The sequence below is a fragment of the Vanellus vanellus genome, assembly GCF_965231255.1.
Source record: "Vanellus vanellus genome assembly, chromosome: 5".
In the NCBI taxonomy this organism is placed as follows: domain Eukaryota; kingdom Metazoa; phylum Chordata; class Aves; order Charadriiformes; family Charadriidae; genus Vanellus; species Vanellus vanellus.
In genome coordinates this window covers 65,908,478-65,930,559 of record NC_138910.1, presented here as the reverse complement: position 1 = coordinate 65,930,559, position 22,082 = coordinate 65,908,478, and positions in this window count along the sequence as shown.

The window sequence follows — 22,082 nt, the reverse complement described above, 5'->3', positions numbered from 1 at the left end:
CCTTCTCTGTGTATTTCAAATACTACTACGAATTGTGACATGTGTATGTTCCAACTTGTAAAACTGGGGGGGGGGGGATAAGGTTAGGTTTTCCAATCATGACATTGTAGGTTTACAAGTATATCCCTGATAATGTCATAAGACATACTTGGTTTAATTCATGTAACCACCATGAAAGTCCAACCATGAAAGTCCATGTGTTTCCTCGTTTCCTCCCTAGAGCTTTGATGCTTATTTTCTCTCTACAGCTGTTTTAATAACATGGTTTACAATTAGTACTAAAATATGCATATCATAGCCAGTGATAACTGTATAGTTGAAAGAATTCCTTCCTCTGAAATTTAATATTATAATTTTAATGATGGTCTTGCAATCAAAGCAGACCCCAGATTTTTTCCCACGTTTACAAGATTGTGGCAATTTAGTCATTATTATATTAACTACAAAATGGGGGCAGGGAAATCCCTCCACTTATCCACATTCTGTGGGAACTTTAAGTAATGTCAAATTTCCAGCTAAGCTTCTCAGTATTGTCAAAAGTAACGTGAAAAGGCAAGTCAAACCACCCAGCCTGCAGGTATAAAGTCTATGCTTCATTCTGAGTTTATCATACTCCAAAAATCCCAACTACATTTCTCCATTCCATTTTACTTAAAAACCAAACAAACTAACAAAAAAAAAGAATCAAGAGTTTTAAGAAAGTGAATGTTTATTGGATCTTCTCAACATGTATAACCGCACAAGAATATACCCTCACATCTGACAAAATTCAATGTTCGATGACTGTTCTGTCATGGTCTTTACCTCAAACACTCAGGTTACAAGAAATATAATCTGATCTACTACCTCAAGATTCAACTCTACCTTTCACATACACAGATGACTGAAATTCTGTTAATGCAATCACTGAAAAGAACTGAAACACATGGAAATGTTTCATCTGGCTCCCAAATTCCTACCCCATTTTGAACTAACACTATGGATCTTCACATAAGCATTTTCCTATTACTAAACAATAGCACTATTTTTGTTAATCTTCAGAACTGTATTGCTCTGTTCACATTCACAAAGCATGTACTGCACTTAGCTAGAGCAGAACATTCTGCTACCAAACCTCCCCACATCACAGATACCCAAGAGGAAAAATCTCAGGAACTGTCTTCTGCAGTTCCTCCTCCTTTTCCCGAGATCAGCTTTAGCCAAACTTTATGGCTTGGCTGTCTCTACAAGCAGACGACTTTAAAAAGAAAGGTGAAAAAAACCCAACAAACAAGCAAACCAACAAAAAAACCTGCACACCAACAAAACAAACCACAACCTTACTCGTTCTGGATGTTGGTAATATTTACTGAGCAGAGCCAGAACTAGTATTCCAGATCTCAAAAATGATAAAACTCCTAAGTTTCAGTGGCATATAACCTGTAAGTTAAATAAGGCATAGAATGGAGGATGGTGACTGTAACTAATTTATCTACAGATTGCCAGGGAATTCAAGGAACGGTTCTCCTGTAAATTCTAGGTTTCTATTGATCAAAACAGAGTGTCACAGAACAGCCGTGGTAATTGCAAAAAAAATAGGACTGGTGAAATATCAGCATACCTTCTGTGGAAGGAAGGAACACTAACAAGTCTGCCACAGTGCTCTGGACGAAGGAGTGAGCCAACATACCTGGGCAAGACAGCACAACTGGATTTCCAAAAAGCTTTTCACAGCGTTTCCTACAAAAAGCTCTTAAATTAAGATGCCAGGGGATTAATGACCTATTATAGATGGGGAAGGGGGAAGTGTAGGAATAAGTTAAAGAAGGGTGAAGAGAGAATACGAAAGTATATCACATGAAAGTCCCAAAGAGAAAAAATTGAGAATCCCAAAGGGGTCTCTGCAGGCATCTCTGTTGTTCATTAATTTTAAAAATACAATGAGCAGGTAAATGAGAAAAGTCACATACTATACAGAGTTATTCAGAAAAATAAGCACCCAGATTGAATGACAAGTACTGCAGAAGGTTGTCTTCATATGAAGTAAAAGGATGATAAAAATCAGCAGCTGAAATTCCGTGTTCATAAACACAAACTAACACAATGAAAGAAACAGTTCCACTACATACTTTAACCAACAGCCTCTAGTTAGGTATTACCATGCAGAAAAAGATCCCATGGTTGCTATGATTAGTCCTCTGGAAGTAATAGCTCACAGGCAGTTACCAGAACGTTGGAGCAAAGGACAGAAAAGAGATCATCATATCTCTGTATGAACACCAAGCTTCCCCGGCTTCAATATCACACATAAATACAACCTTCCTAAAGGTTGTGCCTTTAGGAATACAGAACTGACTTGAAAATGGTGCAAGAAGGTCTACCAACACTTTCATATAAGAAACAAATAAGCTACGACTTTTCAGCTAGAAGACGAAACAGCTAGAGAAATAGGACAAAGATACAGAAAATAATTATTCATTGCTTCTTTTAACACAACAGTTATGCAGAATGAAATTAAACATTCAGTGCAAAAGCTGGAAAATAAGAGCACTTCTTTGCCATATAAAACAGTTAACTTGTGGACTCACATCACCATGAGGTGCTGTGAATGCTAAATATATAAACTGTCTCCAATTCATTGAAAAACATCCATCAGCAGCTATTAAATTTAAAAGGAGATACAACCTCTGCTCAGAAATCCTTCAGCTCCAGACTGCAGTATACTGGGAGGATACACAGATAAAAGCATTGCTGTACAACCAGCCTATACTTACCATGTTTTCCTTAGCATCTGCTGCCAGCCACTTTCAGAAACAAGGTATTGACCCCAATGAGCCTGGTATTACCCTCTCCTGCGCTCTCCAGATCAAATGATAACTTCTACTAGTACCACAGCTTTCCCCCAGCAATAACAGAACATCTTCCCCCCTGAATACTTATAGCCTGAACACTCCATCAGCGGTTTCAAATAATTTCTCTAGGTCTCCTTTCTAAGTTCACTATTAAAATTTACTTAATACATTAATGTTTTACTTTGCATGCCTCCTATTTTAAGTCATTGGCCTAAAATTCCTATCATACCTTTGTAGCATATGGAGCCCCGTGTAACTATTTCACTGACAGCCCAGAAAGCAGCAGAGTGTTCTACATAAATAGGGGATGCAGTAATACTACAAACTGATCCTGCGTTATGATTTGATCTTCAAACTGAAGCGGGCTCTGCTGCAAATAAAAACAAAAATATTTCTAAATAAAATAATAATTTTTAAAAAGCCAAAATCCTTTATGGAACCTCTACTCATACATCACGTGAAATCACCAACTAAACCCGAGCAGTCACAAATTCACTGACTCAGTAGAAAGCTTTACGGCTCTCACCTCTTCGAGCATCCAACGCTTGTAGCTTCACAGAGATCAACAAAACGCTGGGCCTTCCAGCGGCGGGGGGGGACGGACACAGCCGGCCAAGCCAAGCCGCTAACCCAGCTCTCCCTCGTCCCTGCGGATCAGCCGGAGCCTGACAAGAAGGAGCACATGTGAAGACCCACAACATCGCCGCCGCCAGACAGGCTCCCCCCCGCCCCGCACCCAGCCCTCCCCTGGCGAGCCCGGACCGCGGAAACACCGTTCCCCTCGGCCGGCACACACCGGGCTCCCACACTCGCGGCGAGCGGCCACAGCCCCGGTACCTCAGCGCTGCGGCGCGCTCCAGCTTCCCCCGCTACCCCCCCCCCCGCCGCACGCCGTGCCTCGCCAACGGCCGCAGAACGCCCGTTAATCGCGCGCCCGTTGCCCGCCGCACCTCGCCAACGGCTGCGGAGCGCCCGTTGCGCCTCACAGGAAGTGGTGGAGGAGAAATGCGGCTCCCGCGTCCCGCAGCTGCCGACGCCACCACTCCGGCCCTTCGCCGGGCCCCACGGGGTTAACCCCCTCCCGCCCTTCACCCGCACACCGCCGCCGCCATTGGCCCAGCAGTTGCTAGGAGACCTTCAACAAGGGCCTGCACCGCCCCGGCGGGCCGAGGGCCGGTGGCGGAGCAGGTGCCGCCACAGCGTGGTCCGGCCCTCGGTGAGGCAGGACACGGCCCCGGGCACTCTACGTTTGGCACCTGTTGGTAGGTCCTGAGGGCGGAGAGAGGCCTTCTTACCTAGTACCCGGCCCGGAAGGTCGGAGGGGTCACAAGTTTTGAACAACAGAAAAAAAAAAAAAAATCTGTCATTAAATGTTATTCCTGGTGCTCACCAAGAGTTATGTTTTTGCCCAGATGTGACAAAAAATGCCTCCCTGCGGGAGACCTCGGCTACCTGGCAGTCTTCTACGTGGCTGGGAGTGGTGGTGGAGGAGCACCCAGACTGGTACGCGCCTTATTGCCCAGAGAGCATGAGTTAAATTGTCTAGCATTACCTCACTAAAAATGTGAGGCTTTTCATAAAATTTCCCAGTAGAGCTCCGTAAAACTAATTGTGTAATCGTGATCCGTAGAAATTTCTTACTTTCGTTATTGGGGTTTGCAAGACTGCAGCCTTCACTGACTCAGTGGCATCCTCATTGGTTTTTCGTGATACCACCTGCATACCCAAGTACATCCAATTCTCCAAACCTGCGTATGTATACCTGCAATATCTTAATTCTCCATCCTGCATGTTGCTGTAAGTTTATTGACATCTCACATTTCTTTATTCTCATATTTTGGTACAGGAGAAGAGGTCAGTTTTTATGTTGCCTTTCATAATTTGAAATTTTCATCCTAATTTGTTTCCAGGTTAATAAACAATTTTGAATGTTAGCAACCTTATTCAGGGTTTGTTTTTAAAGATGAGGTGACCAAAACAGGTTCTGCTGAGTAAAATAACATTTTTAATACAGTAAACATTTTGATTTCTAGTGACTAATGAATCTTTAGAGAATATTCAGCTACATTCTCTGTAAACTTACCTTTATTGGTCCAATATTCTCTTTACATTTAGCTTTAAGGAGAGCATCCTGTTGGAGGACTCAGTGCAAATAATCATGACCATCTAAACGCAAGCGAAGTGAAGAGAATGAGGATTATTTTTGTCAATTTGTCAGTAACTAGGGTGTTGTAGTCCAGGTCAAGAAATAACGAAAAATTACAGGATGGCTGTTATGACTGGAAAGCCACCATCACAGGAAATAGCAGCAAGTAGGATATAAAATATTTAACAGCTTATATAGTTTCATAAATTCAGTTATTCACCCAAGCTGTCAAATTTTGATTATTTCTGTATTTTCAGTGTAAGAAGGTGATAACAGAGAATACAGGCTGTACATAAACATTTTCACTGTTAGGGTCACCAAGTGGACAGAGTGATGTAGAACCTCTGCAGAGCAGAGCGATGCTATACTCCATGCAACAAGGGCTGGAATTACAAAAGAAGATGAGTCTTGTAGGCTTTCCTGCTATCGACATAACTGTGATAAACCTCCCTCCATCTCTTACATACTGCTTGCTCTGCTTCCAGATTCTTTTTCATTCAACATTTCTGGTTTTCAAAGGTCAGCTTGAGAATGGAAAAATGCTGAATAAGGTCAAAATCACACTTTCAAAATTCTCACCAAAATTTAACTCCCAGAAATGAAATATACTTCTGTCATCAAGACTGGAAGTAAGGCTATTTCTCTTGACTTATATAGGGCTAGTAAACTGACCAGTTCTTGCTGTGTAGGAAGCACGCTCCTGCAGCTTGCAGAAATACTTGTTATTGTTTTGGCTTTTAGTACTTTTGCAATAACAGTAATAAATATTTTTAATAACAATACATTATTTTTAGAGTTATTTAGGTCATAGGAAATAATTCCTCGCAGTGCAGAAGAAATGTTTCATTTTATCACTCAGGTTAATTGCAGAGACTTTGGACCTTTATGCTGTAGCTTTGCTGCAGGTGCACTCTTAGGAGGAAGCAGACTTACATGGGATATAATATGCTAGTGGTAATGGCAAGTGGGACAACGGACTTTGTTCATGGGAAGGATTAAACTCCTGGAGCTTTAAAAGATAATACATGGGGTGGGCGGTGCTGAATTCCCTTTGTCCATTTGATCTTAGCAGCTGTTCCTGAGGTTGATGCTATTCAAAAGAGAACTCCCCGAGCACTTTGCTGTGCATCATGGGTTGGGTCTAGTTTATGTTTTTTTAAAGGGCTGGCCAGGAAAGGAGACGTCTTTGTGAGATGCTTTCAGGCAAGAGAGTCAGAGGAAATTTTACCTTAAGAAAAACCGTAGCCCAACACTGTTCTTTATTGATACTGCACCAATTTGGTATAATGTAGTCTTCATAAACCACAGTGAGAATTAAAACACACCTTTCTACAGTGGTTCATAACAAGGTGGCATATAGGTAGGATTTTGGCATAGGGACGTCTTTGGACGTTTTGATTCCTAAGGAACACAGTAGAGGATAACATCAAGTATTTCTTGTGCTCTCTTGAGTAACATCATAAATGTCCTGTAATGGATGTCAGGTCTTTGACAGTAACCCAAATTTTAAGATTACAACTCCTTAAACAGTTTTTTTGCTTCTTTACTTGGGTTTGCTTGAATTTAATTGATGGAGTTATCTGGAGACTCGATTTATTTTGCTTTATAATTCAGCAGTTTAGAAAAAATATTTTATTATTTCATAGCCATTCCTCTCTGTGATATAGACCATTATCCTTAAAATTAATTTTAATTTTTAATTAATTTTTAATTTATAAACATAGTTTCTAGAATAAATGATTAGAGCAATTTTGAAGATGTGTTTATCATTTCTTCTTTGTAATCCTTTGCTAAAAAGCAGGATTAAGAATTGTAATGGGAAAAATATTAAAGAACCAGAGGAAACTAGATGCTTTGGGAAACAAGATATAAAAAATACCTCTAAAAACTTAGATTCAAGCTGGATTAAACTGTAACATGGGCAGGAGTGCAAACTGGCTCCTACAATTCAGAAAGAAATGGACTGATCCACAGTTTGTTTGCATTTCAATTCAAACTCATCTTCTTAAGTACATTCAAAAATGCTGTTTGCTGGAGTGGTTTCTATAGCAGTGTCCTGCTTCATTACAAATCAGCAGGGCTGATGAACCGTGGACTAGCAGAAGCTCATTAAAATGTCTGATCCTGTTATGCAATAGGCCAGTGGCAGCCTGTGACTCCTTTATTGTCTCTTGATGTAAGAACTGCGTCTCGACAAAGCCCAGCTCATAGGGCTTTCACATCTCTTTGTGGAGACACATAAAAATAACCTCATAAGCCAGCCTGTGGGCTGTGCTGTGCACTGGTAAGCACTTTAAGGTCTGTTCTCGGGTCCAGCTTACACATAAGAAGCTCTAGTCATGCAGTGATCTTAACTGATACCTCTGGAGCCCATTGGAGGTTCCAAAGATGCAGAGACCTACAGCAGGATCTAGGTGGACTTTATGTACCTAAGCCCACCTGTGTGATCCAGTCTCTCCTCTTTCCTTAGTACCTAAAAGACATTCAACTTTTGTCTGAAAGTTCCCTTTGCTCTTGCACTTGGACTGTGAGATTTCAGGCAAATCCCTGTTAGATGACAAAAGGTATAGAGAAAAAAATGCCTATCTTTCCCCAGCGGTTTCACCAAGCACAGCAACAGTCACAAAAATATCCCTGGGATGAGATGGTGTTGCTGCCTGGTCAGAGCATCCCCACACAAGTCTTTGTGCTGAAGCAGTGCCTCAGAAAGCAAACTGAGCATCAGGGATCCAAGGTGATGCAACACAAAACGGATGCTGACTCCTCAGCAAAGGAACTACAGCCAAAACTTTTGAACAAGAGCGGCTCGGGGTGAGAGACAAGATGCCAACTAAACCACAGGCTAGCACTGTTTCACTCCTCCTCCCTAAACTTGTCTACAATGTTATGCTTTTGCACAGGCCCTGTTTTTTATTGCACCCTTGTCTGAGTCAGTTCAGCTCACTAATTCTATTTATTTTATTTTTTTGTTGGGCTAGTGTTCCAACAGCTTAGCAAGTGCACTGGCTCACAGAGGGTTCCACATATACTAAAGGCAGTACAAGACAATCCGGGGGAGGAGAGAGGGAAAAGAAAGAATGGGGAGAGGAATGGGACTTCCCAATTTTAGCGTCAATGAGGTGTTAGATCACTCATCCCTTTCATGGAGCTACACCTTCACGTTTCTGTCTCTGCAGCTTTATTTCTGGTTAAAGATGGTAGCATATATTCACCTCACTTAACTGTCTCCACGCTTGATACAATCACCATAGGCATCCAAATTTTCCTTTCCATTCTGGGAGGTGGGGACCAGGTAAGCTTTCATTGGATTTCCCCCAAAGACCTTTCAGAAGGATAAAATATTAAATAGCTACAATGCCTGCAGCAACTCAGGTTCATTTCCAAAATCTTTTGGACTGTTACCAGTTCAAGGGACTACTTTCATGAGGTAAGGAGCAGCACAGACAATGCTGTTTAATTCAACTGTGTTGAAGGATATCAGTGATGCAGATACTTCATGAAAATTGTTGATCTTAGTAGCTATAGCAACTCATGCTATGAAACAGTTGTTGTTCCTCCCACCCTGTCCTGTGCTACCCATACACACCATCGTCAGTGAATATGTGTAATATTTTGCATGTCTGCGTCAGTCTCCATCTGAAAAAGCTTCATAAAAACTTGTTCAACATCTCATGCTCGTGAAATATCACTATAGGCGGGGCTAAACGTCACTGAATCTCATGCATTGAACTGCTCTCCTTCATTCGGACAGCTGCTGAGATAGTTGGGCAAACATCATTACCAAACACTAAGGTGCTCAAAAGTGTGTGAAATTGTTGAAATGTGCTTGTGAAGGAAGAAGAGAAAACAGTAGCATCAGGGAAATCAAGAGAAGCTCCCACAGCTTGTGAAAAGCAGCAAAATAGCATTTCAGGGGAAAGCAGTGAATGAAGAGTGTTAGTGTGGTGTCCGCAGAAACAGTCTCTGGTTTATCTGACCTCTTCCCAGTCATGAAAACAAGACTTTTTTTATTCTCGGCAAATAAACATGTCTGTGGTGTTGTTCAGCACCCCAAAATAACACACAGAACCCCGAACTCTGAAGGGTTATCAGATAAAAAGCAGGAGTGGTGTTATAATTTTAAACACGTGGGGACTGAGGCACCAAAGTGTTAAGTGTGTTTTCAGGGAAGTCTATTCCACAACCAAGGGCTGTAATTTATTTTCTTAGCTCCAATTTCAGATCATTAGGACATTAAATTTTGATAGAAATACGCCCCTGACACTCTCACATGATTTTACCATTCATTTTGCACTCCTGTGGAGCAGCATGGGCCTTGGAGCTCCCAAGAGTGACGCTGCAAGTACAAATCTTCTCCTTCCATGAGAACATTTACTGCAGCATCATTTATTGACTGTAAAAAGAATTATACGCATGTCAGAAGAGAAAAATTAAAGCTTTCATGCAGTGCCACTATCAACCATACAGTGAAATATTTTGGAAAATAAAATTTCTAGAATCATATTTTACCACAGTACAGTCCTTTCGGTCTGAGGCCCACAAAATAACACTAAGCATCAGAAAAGCAACATAGCGTAATGATTTCAATCCTGCCTCTCTTTAGCTGGTCTGTGACGAGCCTGCAGAGCAATTAAACTACAGTTATCCACGGTGAACACAGCTGATACTCTGGTTTTTAAGCATCCTCAGCTGCAACTAGTTTCAAACAATGCCTCTCCCAAGAGAGGTTCTTCATGTCACGCCACTGGAGTACAGTCTGAGCTAGGGTGAGTTTACTGCTTAAAGACACTTAAATCGAAATCCTTTCTTTTTCATTTTAGGAGGCGCTCAGCAAAGGCATAAGGAAACAATTGTGTATGTGATTCTGTATCACGCCTCTGTCTGGCAAGCACTGATGCACGAATGCCTATGTACAACTTAAATTTCACGTGCAGAAGTACCATCACCCATTAGGAAAAAAAAAAGTAAATATCAAGACATTGACTGATTACCAGCTGAAAGGAAACTCTTTTGCAAACATGCAATATTCAACTTCATGTCTTAAAAAATAAAATCAAATACTTACTGTTTAAAATAAATTTTAAGGGCAACAATATGAAAGCAAGCAGCCCCTCTCAGCTCTGCCAAGACATGCTGTCTCTGCAGATAGCTGGCATGCCTCCTGCACACTGCACCTGCAACAGAAAGGCAAAGACAAAACCAAAAAAGAAGAAAATATTTTAAAATCTAAATGTTTAAAGATAACAAGGAAATCTTGGTACTGTGAGTTGTTTTCTCCTTAGTTCTTAATCTGAAACCTGCACAAAGAAACATCTCATTCACTCGCACGCACAGTTCAAACATGACAAATACAGCTAGCATAATAGCCCTCTGTCCAGAACTGGAAAGACGATGATGAGTAACTTGCTCTTACTGGTCTCGAGGGTAATAGTTTAAGAAAAGTTTTCTGCTATTTGAACAAATAAAGTGAGCTGCTTTAAAAACAGATTGAGGCCAACAAACGGATCTTTAAAAACATCCTTAAGTGAAATAATTTTTGTAAAATTGTTGTCAGGGTTGCAGTCCAGCAAACACCAGAACGTCCTACTCCATAAGCTTAGGTTATTTCTTTGAGTGTCTGTAGAAACAACATCTAACATTCTATGCTGCGGGCATGGTAACAACTGTGTTACACACCTTGTCAATCACTGTCTAGGCTGTGACATGTGCTACTAGGACACTTAGATTATTATCATATCAGGTCCCTTTTAAATGAAAACTGGTATTCTACATTGTACACCTGGATTTACAAGAAGTTAAAGAGGGTTCTTTTGAAATGAAGCCAAAGAAATCTTTTTAAAGAGGTGGGGTGGTGCATAAAAGGAACCCACAGTAAAAAAAAAAAAAAAAAACAACAACAACAAAAAAACCCCGACCTTTTTTCAAATAAATAATACCGGGAAGCATCGTGGAAAACGTTTGTTGTTCTATTGAAATCAGTTCAACTACTGAAAATTGCAAAAGAAAAAATGCAAGCCATGGTGAAGATTTGTTTTAGGTTCAATCATAAATTATACTGTCATTTTTGTCTCCACATCCACATAGATGACAGTCACCTTTCCCTGGTGACTAAAGTACACTTGCTGGATTTTGAGAGGCAATTACAAAATGAGGTTGGGGATCCCACAGCTAGATTAAAGCAATCATGATTTTAATTTCAGACATCCAATACTTTGTGTGTGTGTGAAATTGCCAATAGAAGGAATGTGTGTGTGTTTCGTAAGAAAAAAGCGCCTATGTTTCCCTTTTATACTATCTGTAGGAAAGGGAAAAATGTCTCTTTATTGCTAAAATTAGGTGCCTGTATGTAACATAATTACCTGATTTAATGCAAAGTTTTAGAGCAGAGGATTTAAGACATTACTACCTGCCGTTGCCTTCTTCACCTCTTGCTGGAGGTGACTGCCTCTAGGATATCAACTAGAGCAGCTAAGAAGGGAACATCTATTCCTTCCTGACAGCACCATTAGGAGAGTTGTCTCCTGGAAAGGAAAAAACCACGGCCCAGACAGCAAGAGATGGACAGTGTTGGTGTGGGGAGAGCCTGCTTGGGAGAATTCCTGCAGAAACGCTGGGAGCAGAGGGGCTCGCAAGCAGCATTGTTGCTCGTGCTTTCTATTACTCGAGCAGGGCTCGGTGCCAGCTCCAAACGAGAATTTAATCATGGAAAGCACCAGCGTGAAATAATACACAGATCCAGTGTCACGGGATGCAAGCGCGTGGAGGCTTTGGGTCAGTGCTTCACCCAGTGGCTTATCACAGAGGGGAAAGGCGAGCCCTTCGCTTTCAGGGGGTAAGGCTGCAGGGCCATGGTGCAACCCTGGGGACACCTCAGCACTGGACCGAGTCCTGAAAGCCGCGAGGTTTTCCTGTGGGCTTCGAGACATCGTAGATCTTGAGGAGCTGCACACACAGACCTAAGGACGGTGAGAAATACAGCAATCTGCGTCCTGTGATTCTGCAGAAAGAGGCAGAATTGGTCCGGTTTCAAATACCTCTATACCTTTCAAAATGTTAATAAAAAGTAAAAAGCTTTTAAAAGCAAGGTGACACAAAACCACTCATATAGAGAAAAAAAAAAATGCATTTTTTTAACATCGTTTTCTTCCAGTCTTATGGTCTCTCTGACATGCACCTCCAAGCTTACTGCTGAAAGAGGCTGTGAGCTCCACTGCAGCCTCTGTCAGCTGGGGACCACAGCACTGTGGGGCAGAGGGAGGATGAGCCACTCTTCCTGACTGGCTTCCTAGTTTGGGTCTCGGGTTTGTTGGGGACCAATATTAGATCATTCATCTCTTCCTCTTTTCCTGAATAATGCCTAAATATTCTGCATGACCAGAATATATATTTGAAATTGCTTCTCTGGAGTCAAAAGATGGGGGTAGCCTGCCAGGGCCTTTGAAGGGAGAGACTGGTGCAGTGATTCCTGTTGAGAAGGGGCTCTGAGCAAGGAAGAAAGTCAAATGTCTAAACGCAGTCAAACCCACTAATAATTTCGAAATTTAACCGCTTATTTTCTGCAGACAATTATGCATACCTGTGCTATTTAAAATCCTCCGTGCAGGGTAATAAACCAGTAGGAAGATGACAGCACTACACTTTATTTCAGTGGAACAATAGTGGCATCCAGTGGTCAGTCAGCAAAATTCAAAGTGCTCCTTCCCCAGGTTTTCACTGGGATACTATGGTCTGCTCGGGCACCTCATATTGTGTCCTTGATTGCTTTTTTTTTTGGGGGGGGGGTGGTGAGAAATAATACTTCTCCATGAAAATTGTGTCTATTTGCACCTCAGTGGAAAGAGTAAAATACATTTTCTAAAGTCCAATAGTTAAAAAGTTAATTCTCTGAGGCCCTATTGCAGTTGGCAAGTAACTAGGGAGGGCAGAGTTGGCCTTGGTGCAAACACATTTGATATAAAGGCCCTGTTCTTGTGATGAACGAGGTCAAACAAACTGTAATACATCATTGCAACTATGTTCTATTTGGTTCCTTTGATTGTCTAGCAGAAGATCTGTGTGTAGCTTTATAAATCACCGAAGTAATACTTCGGTTGCTATAAATTCTTGGAAACTTATTTTTGCCATGTCACTGAAGTGAGTTGCATCATGTCTCTGTTACTAGCCATCATTTATATTATGAAAATATCACTGCATTTTGTAGCTTTATACTATTTCTTCCTAGACTGAAAGCCTAGAGGAGAATGTGATTTGTCATATTTGGTTTTAGAGTCCCACCTTTAAATCGTGGATGGAGAGCTTCCATTCACACCAGGCTGATCATCTTAATGCCCATCGCCTCTCTTCCTGCACTGAAAAGAAAGGGGGTGTTTACTCCACCAGACCTTTGAGTCGCTCATTTACATCCATCTGCTATTCCATTTAGATTTCAGCTAAAGCAATGAACCTAACCCTGACTTGGTAATGACAAAAGTGTCTGCTGCAGTCTCATTTTTGCAGGAAAGAAAATGCTGTAAATGAGTGTGTTGGTTTCAGCTGGGATACAGTTAGGGTTTTTTTCTAGTAGCTGCTGCGTTTTGGATTTAGTATGAGATTAATGTTGATAACACATATTGTTTTAGTTGTTGCTAAGTAATGTTTACGTTAGTCAAGGACTTTTTCAGCTTCCCATTGAAGCTGAGAGGGAGCATAGGCACGACAAGCTGGCCAAAGGAATATTCCATACCATAGATGTCATGCTCTGTATATAAATGGGAGTTGGACGGGGGGCAGGAATATGTGATTACTGCTCAGGAACGGCTGGGCAACCGATCATCGGGTGGTGAGAGTGACTTGTGTTGTATCACTTTATATTGTATATTCTTTACTATTATTATTATCCTCTTCCATTTCTGTTCTATTAAATTGTCTTTATCTCAACCAACCAGTTTTTTTCCCCTTCCTTCTCTCCCTCTTCTCCCTGCCCTACCTGGGGGGGTAGCAGGGAGCGAGTGAGCAACTGCATGGTCCTAGCTGCCAGCTGGGGTTAAACTCCAACGATGAGATGCTCCAATACCTCAGGAAAAAAAAATACAATGAAATTACACTAAGATCTTCTAAAAAGCATGGTACTTTTCCCCCTCATATATACTCCTCACAACTTAATAATTTAAAGATTCATTCAGGACACTTGATTATGAGTTGTACATCTTCACAGTCATTATGTATTTGCACATCAACCAAGGAGAAAGCAAAATACTTGTAATCTGGATTCAGATCTCTGCAGTGTAGATATTGATACACCATCCATGATTCTCACAAGTAATTGTGAATGCTCCAAATAGTTTATCTTTCAATTTACACCTTAAAAACTAAATAAAGTTTTTACTTTCAATCAAAGTAACATCATTAAATATATATCAAAGCTTTCCATTTGCCTGTTTTGATAGCATTCATAAATGGCCTAAATATAAGTTAAATATAAGTTCTATAGGGTTTAGCCTGTTCCAGGTTTATACATTGTCTTAATGACAGCATTTGTGCTACTTGTCAAATACAGAAATACAATGAATTAAAATTATGTGTTGTGACATCTGACAAAGAGAAACTGAGTAAACTTCATTGAGAAGTTCAAGAAAGTTTACTACCGTTTAATTTAATTATATGGCTGTCACATGACAGAAGGGGCATTGTACGGAGGGGAGGGGGGGAATCTTGTTCTGTTGTGGTTAGTAGATGCTTTCTGCCTAACAAAAGTTGTCTGCTATCTCAAATGTTTTGTGCATTTTATGTAGACTTATGAAATTCCCAATTCTGATTTTGTACAGGTTTGTTGCCCATTCTTTTTCCCTCTCTTCAAATATGTAAGATCCCAACTCAGTCCCTGTTGAGGTAAATGTAAAGACTCCCACTGACTGCAGTGGGAATTGGATTAAATCTCTAAAACAACAATTACATGCCTAATTGCTTTTTACTGCTCACTTAAAAATGCATTCTTTGAAACACCACCAATATTTGCAGAGGCTGAGAGTTTAATGTGCCAAACTATTTAGGTTATTTGGAGACCTATTTTCCACCAGTGCCTGGGGATGTAAATAAATGCTATAGAAGAGTGTTATTTACATTCTACATTTGTAAGAGAAGTGTTTATATTACATTCTTATTCTTCATAGTGATTTTCTTCTAAATGCCAAAACTTTGCTGCTTTGAAGTCAGTGGGAGATCTGCCATTGGCTTCATTTGAACTGAAACTGGGAGTTAAGTGAGGAAAAGGGAATGCAGGGTTCAGATCATTCTGAGAGAGAGACAAGTCTTGTGAAAGACTCTTCCTACGGCTCTGTACTGACTGTCTCTTCTGAAGGTCACCATTACTCTGTCCACTCCGGTCCTCAATGTCTCCTGAGCATCAGAAGACTGAGTGTTAGTTTGGCAGTGCTTGCAAATAGTACCTAAAGTGACTATGCCGATTTGACACTGGCTTGGAGAACTTTAACCCTATTCTGCAAGTGGCAGTCTGCTCCAGCTCAGCTCTCTAAATTGCAATCATGACTCTAAAATGCAAGACCCATACAAAAGTGGGTGTGAGAAGATTCTGCAAAATTAGTTAACCATCAGAGATACTTTACTTGGCCTTCAAGATTAAAAAAAAAATAGTCACTGAAGGAAAACAGTGCAATCCTCTTCCTATAAAATCTACTTGAAAGGAACAATATAATTAAAATAACCCTGAGTCTCACAAGCATGGCCTGGGGGAAGACTATAAGATCTGAATTTGGCTGCATGCCTAATGACTTTTACTACAGAAGCGCTTCATTACCAGCATCCCCTCTGAACGTGCAAACCCAGTCTCTGCCACAGAGCTCCTTCTAACTATAACGTCCAAAGATTAAGCATTTTTTTTAACAAATATAGCAGGTACTCTCTACATAGGCTTAGAAATAATTCTAAGTAACGCTGTTAGGCACCAAAAGGAGGTAAGTCAGATTTTGGGAAATGGATTTAAATGTTTACAGGATTTTCTCTTTAACTTGATAGAGGACTGACAAAGGACATGTTGAAAGCAAATAGCCTCAAAACCCATTTATCTACCCACAAAGCAGTTGATGAGTAAATAAAAATAAGCACACCACAAGTATATAAATTAAGGTGGAGAGTACCTACATCCTGTTCATTTCAGCATTGTTTCAGTGTGAGATGTTTACAGATCCTTTAAGGGCCAGATTTTCCCAGGAACTAAAAGCATACATCTCATTTTGCTATAAAGTATTGATATACTCACTGCTCAGATTTAAAAGCATTTCAAGATCATATCTTAATATGCTGCAGTAATAAAAAAACCACAATAGTTTCCGGTGTACAATACTGTTTCTCAAGAGCTGATATTAGAGTAAAAAATTACTCTTCTGCTAGTTTGATGAAGCTAAATAATTTAAGAGCAACCTATTAAAATATCCCAAAGTCAAGATTAGCATACAAGAACTTTGTTTTCGCAGGACTCTTGGTAAGTGTAGAAGGTTTTTCCACAAAACCGTAGGCTGAGACGGTGGCTTCTAACTCTTATTTTCTTTGTTTGCAGCCCTGCATTTCACCCCGTGATGACAGGCACAGTTTTTCCCCCAAAGCTTTAATTTTTTTACAGTTTAAATTCTCATGGTCAACTTTACCTGCATAGCCTAGTTTTCATTGCCAGTATTGCTTGATTAGTAAGATGTTACTATGATGCTAGAGGCAAACATCTTCAGTGCAACTAAGAACCCTGTGAAACTAGGGCAGAGCTGGAGATTGCTGAACACAGCAAAATGAAAAGATGTTAATGTAGGATTAATTATATTTAACTTTATCATGTATTGTAATGGCAATGGATCAAGTAAACATTTCTGGACTAATGGAAAGTGGTTGTGCAACAGGACAGCCATGATGAAAGAAATGGTCCGTCGTGTCTGTATGCCTGGTTAGTTAAAGCAAACAATCCTCCTTCTGAAATCCATTTTCTTGGTGATGTTCTCCCTGTTGCTGGGACTGGGCAGTATCTAACCCCTGCAACGCTTTGGTCAGTAAGTGCAATACAAATGGGAGGGTTATATTCCACCAGATAATTCAAACACAAACAAGGACATAATGCGGCTATAAAATAAAACCCTCAAATACTACATTCCACAAGCTGAGACGTTATTATTCTCATTACTATTACTACCTAATGTCACCCCAGCATTTTTTCAATATAAGCAGTGATGATTTTAGAGCCCATTACCCAGCTTTCAGTGAGCTCAGGTCCATTTCCATAGCAACAGGAGATGCAGCCGTCCACAAAGTTGTCAGAAGGCTGTGAGCACGGCTGATGGCAATCCAACAGCGGCAATCCACACATTTTTAGGAACTAGTCTCCACTGCAGTGCTTTTAGCTAAATGAAACAGAGAAATAAATATCCTGTTAATGGGCTGTGGGGCTTTTTTGTTGTATAATTTCTCTTTTTAAAGATCTCATAAAACAAGTCTTTTTAAGGAATGTTTATTGACTAGGAAGTTCCAATGCCTGCATTTTAATTATAGCACAACCCTTTGCAGTCAGAGACTTCACCTGATTTTTTTTTTTTTTGATGAAGTGCTTTCTCCCTTTCTCCTTAGCTCTGACTTGCTCCTGGTCTTTGGCAGGGGGCAACAGCCCACGTAACACTGTGTGTACACAGTGCAAGGTGCAGTTTTTTGGCCACGTTTATGCACTGGGATGCGGTTTGACTGATGGTGGTTTGAATAGGCTGAGGATGTGATGGGTCAGATGGTCTAAGGAGGAATTTGTTCAATTTAATAAAATAAAAATACTCAAACCTCTGGAAGATTCGTAGTTATTCGACTAACGGAAGAGCCAGTACAGCCCTCTGACAGTACACACTGCACACACTGGTTACAGGCTGGACAGCAGCTGGATGTAGCTGCAGCCCTTGGAGTTGTGGCTGCTCCAGGGGCATGTCCTGTCCCTTCCCCAACAGCCGAACAGCTGCTGTAGCTCACAGTCCTGCATATTAACTCAAGTGGAAACCCTTCAAGGTCTAGGTTAACATGCCAGGCTGTAAAATGTGGTGGCCAGGGTGGAACCATACATCCCCTCCAGCCACATCTCCCACAGAGACCCTTGCCCATGGTGTGGGCAAGGTGGTCACCTGGGAGCTGTGGTTTCATCACCGCAGTAAAAACCCTCCTCTCAAGTGCAGCCACGAGCCCTAGCAGCACTGCTCTTTGCCAAAACACTTCTGGCACACCCGCACCTTCCCCAGCTGCCGTGGCACGGCAGTGATTGATGGCACCGAGCATGCAACAAGCAATCAGTGAGTTAGGCAGCTTTGTGCTCCTAACAGGATTTTCTGCTTGCACAAGTGCCAGAAACGCAGCACAGCCTGCCCCTACTTTGAGCATATTGAATTATAAGGAACTAACTAGAAAAGTACATGGGGAGGGTGGCATAATACTGTGCAGCATATGGATGTTCTGGTTTTCCATGCCCAAATTCTGTCTGGCATAAATAGGCTCATTTCCCACTGACATCAAGAGATGCTCTTATATTATTCCATACTGAAATCTAAAAGTGGATCATAATCATCTCACACATTATCAGACAAAAACTAGTTGTCCAAAGCCAGACAACATTCCCATAACAGCTCTAGCATATGCCATCAATCTTTCCCTGAAAAGCGATTTTCCTCTCATTGCACTGACTGTCTTCTGATTCAGCAGAAGGTTATTAGCAGGACAATGCAGAGAACGTGCCTCTTCCAAATTCATGCAGCAAGAAATAACTCAATCCTGGCTTGCAGCTTGGTCTGAACAATGCCAGAGCTGTCCCGTACCCTGACCAACTCCCCTCCAGGTGAGAGAGAAGAAAACTGATGTTTAAGGGAGGCTGAAACTTGCCTTTAAAAGAAGTCACTCCCAGGCACCTTGATCTCCAAGAGCAGCCTTGGTAAGATTTGGCTCATGGTAGACATCCACCACCTCCAGCAGTGTGTGATGCCACTGACCCACAAGCACGTTTTGAGGAAGGGGGATGTGTGTGCATGCTGGTCACCTTTGTGCAATCAGCAAGTGCCTCTGTTCCTCCAGTTATTCATGTTCTGTGTCCACATAAGGCACTGTGCTTGCTCCTCTGGCATGGATGGTTGCAGGGTTGAGCTCAAGGCGGCAGGGAGACATGAGAGCGTTTGGGCCTCAGGATGCTCTGCCGCACAGCCCGGCTGTAGCACAGAGCCTCACAGCTCTGCTTTACAGAGTTACTGCCCACCATCAGACCACGGCACCACATGAGCACCCATGTTTTTTCATGACAGAAGGAAGTTTCTCCAGGAAATGCCCCACTCTTAGGCATTCACGATTTTCTCATGCAGCTTTTCCTGTGGAGTAGGAGAGAAGCCACATTAGCTGTCAGTGAAACACCCTTTGGACTGATGTTTTTCAAGTGGCCTGCTGCATCAAATCCCTAGTTGCACTAATGGACCTAACGAACCAAGCCTCTCGGGGGAAGCAGGGAAAGCCACAGTAAGAGAGTTATTTAAAATTAAACCGAACAAAGTGCTTGGGAATATACTGCCGGGAACAGCTCTGCCTTGAAGGCGGCAGCGGTCGATAGGTCCTATTCACCCTCTGCCCATTTTAATCTCCAGAGAGCACTAATGTTCCCCTTGGTGAGCGAACCCAAACCCACCTCACCCTGGGCTGTGGAGAGTAGCAAAGAGACAGCTCCACACCACCAGAACCACAGTGCCCACGCTCTCCTGGGGTGCGGGAGGGTTTCCTGCACTAGCACTCCCTGCTTCCAGCATGTTTCTTGTGGTTTCATCCCATCCCAACCCACCTGTGAGGCCCTGGTGAAAGAGCAGGGCACTCCGGGCCTCACCACTCCCAGTCTTGGTTCTGAGGAGACAACCCTTGATAACTCCGGCTTTGCCTTTTCTGCAGGATTTGCTACTGGCAGTTGTGAATGTCTGCAGATTTCCCAGCACAGCCTTGTGCTAGCAGCACTGTCAGCCCCGAAGAGGACAGGCTTGTCATCTGTGTCGCTTCTTCGTGCCAAAAATCTGCAAATAGATAGGCAAACCTCTTTTTTTCATAATGTACCCAAGCCTAATGGTTATTAACCAGATGTCTGCTATTTTTAATATCTATTTTAAGCTGTTTTCTATAATGAGTTCTCTGCCTGAAATGGGAGTGCACAGCTTGCTTCATGGTCCTGAGGTGATTTTTAATTGATGAGTGGCCTAGCACTCGTCGGATGCTCAGAACCATCTTTTAGTAATAAAACAGATTATTTCTGTATCTCCCCTGCTGTAACTGCCTGGTGTTGATCTCCGTATCATTTTTTAATATTTTTATTTTTTTAATTGGGCAAGGAAAGAAGCAGGCCCCAGCTCCCGGAGACTTGTGCTTCGGCTAAAACACCAGCAGCCATCAAGACTCAGTGACCAACCTGTGTTTCAGTGCTGGTCAAAGTAACTGAGTAGAAGGGGAGGTGGGGTTTGTTGTGCTGTGGTTGCCGTAGAACTATTTAAAAGGCATTTCATCTCTCTAAAGCAGAGTTTAAAAGACAACAGAAAATCATGGGTCTTTCACATTTTTCTCCACTTACTGTTGCTCCTGTTTATGACTGCAAATATTTACATGTGAGCCAGGACAGTTTATTCCTGATGCCTTCTTTAGCCCCACTCACAGAGACCTCAGCCTGCTTCAGGAAAGACAGTTTAGCCATTAACCTTTTCAAGAAGGCCAGGAATTGTAAGTTTATTACCCGCAGATAACGCTGCTCAGGACTGGCAGCAGAACCAGAAGTGGAGTTTAGGAAGAGTGGTTGTGAGGGCTTGTGCTGTGGCTGCCCGCCTGTCTTCCTCTCACCTCATCCTGCAAAACAAGAAGGGTGAAAGCTTTACAGCCCCAACCGGGTATCTGCAACAACGCAGGAAAGCCCCAGAACATAGAGCACTGGAAGAAACCTAAGATTATTCTGTCTAAAGCGACATACCTAACCTTAGCTGGAGGCTCTCACATACACACTTTTCTCCTCTCTTTTTAAAACACTCAGTAATGGTGTTTATCCTCCCTAACGAGACAGGTCTAGCATTCAACTCTATTCCTTCAGCCTCTGCTCGGAGGTAATATTTACTACAACTGCCAGGTGTGTTGCTGTCATCTGGACACCTCCCAGTTTGTCCAGAAAGTTCAACCCAGCATCGCACTGTCAAGAAAAGTAAGATACCTGCCTCCCGTGCTGCTGGTGCGGTAGTCCCATTAACCAACCTCAGAACAAGACTTGCATTTCTCCTCTTTCCTTAAAACAGCCCAACACTAATGTTTTATATCCAGTTTGTGACCCAATATTTTTCACTGGTTTGGTTTTGTGATAGCCCTTTTTATTTTTACAATTGATTCTTCTTCCAAATGCAAGGCTTTCCTCATCTTTTCATTGTTCTTATGTAGCCCACATGTCCATGGTGGCTGAGCACAGGCAGGAATCTGAGGCAAGCGAGGAGAGGTGTGTGTTGGGGAGGGAAATGGCTACATGAAAATATGATGAAAAGAAAAAGTAAAGAGTCTGATGGAAATAAATCAGAAAGGGAAGAAGAAAACCTATAGAAAAGATGAAAAACATGTCATAGGAAAGAAAAGAAGAAAGAAAGAAATGCATAAAAGAGGTACAGAGAATGACACAGAAAATAACGTAGAAAAATTATGCAGGTCTTTATTATTATATGGGTCTTTGAGAGGCCAATACAGGCAAGAAGGGAAACATGAAGTCTTACAGAACAAGAACTTTGTCCAGTTTTAAGCTGTTAGCACTCAGCTCCTAACTGAATGAATGTTTATATCTCATAAACAACTGCTAGCTAGGTATGACCTACCCTGGGTAGTAGAATGAGTCCTAACAGTAAGATCTATTGAATGCTTTTCAAACCTGCATAACAGAGCTGTGAATCATAGCTCAGTATGCAATACTTTAATTCTTGCAAAGAGAGGATAGAAAATGGCCTGAAAATGTGCTTTACCATCAGCTTTGAAAAAAATAAACTTAGCCCCTCTTAGATCTCCACAAGCCACCAGAGAACACTGTTCTCCCAGATGAAAGCTCAGCTGGCCCTTGTTTCTCTTTA